Consider the following 2876-nt stretch of genomic DNA (forward strand, 5'->3'; position numbering starts at 1 on the left):
AGCTTCCATAAGTGGGTCAAAATGACCCGCATGCATTTTCTATGGGATTTTTTTTTTTTTGAAAATGTAAAAAAAAAAAGTCTAAAATAGTGAAAAATTCAATATAAAATATTTCTAGTGTGAACCAAAATATAATACTAAATATTATACAAGTGATTCTTCTTAACCAAAATGGCATAAAAACACATTATTCTAATACGGGTCCTTTTCGACCCACTTATGGAAGAGAGAGTAGGGTCCAGGCACTCTGGCTTTATACGGGTTAATACGCTTTTATCTTTTCAACTTTGACTTTATAATCTCAGATAATTCCATTTATCGCTCTGTACACCTTCTGGATTACAGTCTTATTGATGGGCTTAATGAACCACCCTTTTTCTTGAATGTAACCCAGCAGTGTGTGTTGTGTTTCCTTTAGGACCCGTACAGCATGCTGAAGCCCAAAGAGTACGCCGGCTCCAAGGCCGACCCTCACATCGTGCCCTCCATCACCAGCCAGAGGATCGTGGGATGCGTCTGTACGTCAACTCCTTCATTCTAACCTTTCTACATTTAGATAGATGATGAAGAACCGTTTATTTACCCCCTAGTTCAGGGGTCTCAAACTCAAGGCCCGGGGGCCAAATCCGGCCCGCGAATTCATTTCATGTGGCCCCGCAAGAGCTCTGAAAGAATATAATAGGTTTATTATTCGGTTACATGCCACTTTACGGAAGCAGTTTGTCCATAAACTACATGTCCCACAATGCATCTCGTTTTGTGACATAAGCAATGAAGAGACTTGCAATGATTTGCGCTGGACTCCTGCTTTCAGACGAAGTTAATTACTAAGTTATTATCCTATCCCATAATAATCCAATTCAGAGGCAATCATGTGATATAATATATTATATTATATATTTATATAGTGACAACCGGCCCTTTGAGTGCGGCCTTAATGCTGATGAGACCCGTGATGAAATTCAGTTTGACCCCCTGATGTAGAGAGATTCAGCTTTCACTCTGGTTTACTTTGTTTAATACACACAGTGATAGGGCTGCTCGATTATGGCAAAAATCATAAACTCGATGATTTGGGTCAATAATTGATATCACGATTATTAAAAACGATTATCCATTTACTTTGAAAACATCCATCTATTTGAAAAAGAAATGTGAACAGTATGTTTTTAACAGTTGATTACCTTGAACTTTAATAATTCAACTGAAAAACCAATAATAAAATAAATAATCGTTTTATTTAGATTATGTTGTTTTCATAATCGAAGCAAGCCAAAATCGTAATTGCGATTTAAAATAGGATTAATTGAGCAGCCCTACACAGGTATACACTCCAACAGGGCGCAGTTTGAGGTTCGGGCACCTCTCCAGCTCCACACTGCGAGATTAGTGGATCAAATACTTTGATAAGATAATCAAATGACTCATTCCAAATTCAGGGACACGAAGGACAGCTGACTGGGATTGAACCAGTGATCATAAGATCAGCACACTCTCCACTGAGCCACAGGCTCCCAACATGTTTTGTCTCTTAATGGTTTGGCAGCCACGTGTCTCACGGTCTCGTTGTTTGTCCCTGGACGAGCCCGGAAGCCCCCAAAATCAAATGGGTTTCATCCCCTACGCTCCCAGGCTGTGGAGCACCGATAAGAGAGAGGGGAACTCAGTGGACCTCCAGCTAAAGACATCTTTTTAGACCCCAACCCCCCACTCTAAATGTTCTTTTAGTCTTTATTAATTAACTACTTTGATATTTTTTGATAGGTACCTTAATGTTCACTTTGTTTAGGGGGTTTTATATTGTTGCATGGACTCAGTCGTCTTGTCTGTCGGAGAGAAATCATTATTTATTTGTGTATTCTGACCTTTGACCTCCTCGTGTCTCTAACCTGTTTCCTGTTTCTGTAAAGCTCTTCTGATCTGAGGGGATTTCTTGTTGTTTCTTTCTCACTTAAAGTGAATTTAAGAAATGATTGCAGGGTAATTCTCATTAATGTCTCCCTCTCTCTCTCTCTTTCTCTCTCTCTCTCTCTCCCCCTCTTTCTCTCTCTCTCTCCCTCTCTCTCCCCCTCTCTCTCTCCCCTCTCTCTCCCTCTCTCTCTCTCTCTCTCCCCCTCTCTCTCTCTCTCCCTCCAGGTGAGGAGGACAACACGGCGGTGGTGTGGTTCTGGCTCCATGAAGGAGAGGCTCAGCGCTGCCCCTCCTGCGGCTCTCACTACCAGCTGGTGGCCCACGAGCTGCCTCACTAACTACCATCATCATTGTTATTACACACACACACACTCACACACTCTTCTACCTGTTGTTGTTGTTATCGGCGTGTTACTCAGTGACCTCACTAAACTCCATGTTACACAGGGATCAATATGCTAAACATTTCCATTCAGCAGTTTACACCCAACATGTACTGTACCTTTTAAAGAACCAATAAAATCCTCACTCTTACACCTGGCTGCCGTATGTGTTTATATTTATAAAACGGTGAAATCAAGCGATCTGATTGGTTCTTAGCCGTGATATAAGTAAGGGATAATGTGCAGCGAGGCGGTCATTATGGGTAAAAGAACACCTGACAGGCAGGTCATGTGATCTGCATGAAGGGTGTTATTTGCTACACGAAGCAGTTGCTACGTTGTTCAAACGGTGACAACGGACTATTTTTGATCTGCCTGACGGGTGTTCTTTTACCCATAGTGACCGCCTCGCTGCACGTTATCCCTCACTTAACTTCGACCTCCGGGGTGGCCTCACTAAGGAGGAGTGGATTGAGCACTAGTGCCTATCTCCAGAGGGCATCTAAACGACGACATGCAGAGCTACGTGAAGAGCAGGTAGACCAACTGGGAAACAACCGAAACGGACAGAACACCGTGAAG

General features: G+C 42.5%; 1 long non-coding RNA gene across 1 annotated transcript; it reads left to right on the forward strand.

Annotated features, from left to right (window-relative positions):
• Positions 1–393: 393 nt before the first annotated feature.
• Positions 394–2447, forward strand: LOC104952610 (uncharacterized). Its single transcript, XR_799125.1, has 2 exons — positions 394–518; positions 2137–2447. It is a non-coding gene; the product is annotated as an uncharacterized lncRNA (long non-coding RNA).
• The last annotated feature ends 429 nt before the right edge of the window (positions 2448–2876 follow it).

This window comes from Notothenia coriiceps, unplaced genomic scaffold (genome assembly GCF_000735185.1).
Source record: "Notothenia coriiceps isolate Sejong01 unplaced genomic scaffold, NC01 NC01_scaffold00020211, whole genome shotgun sequence".
Lineage (NCBI taxonomy): Eukaryota > Metazoa > Chordata > Actinopteri > Perciformes > Nototheniidae > Notothenia > Notothenia coriiceps.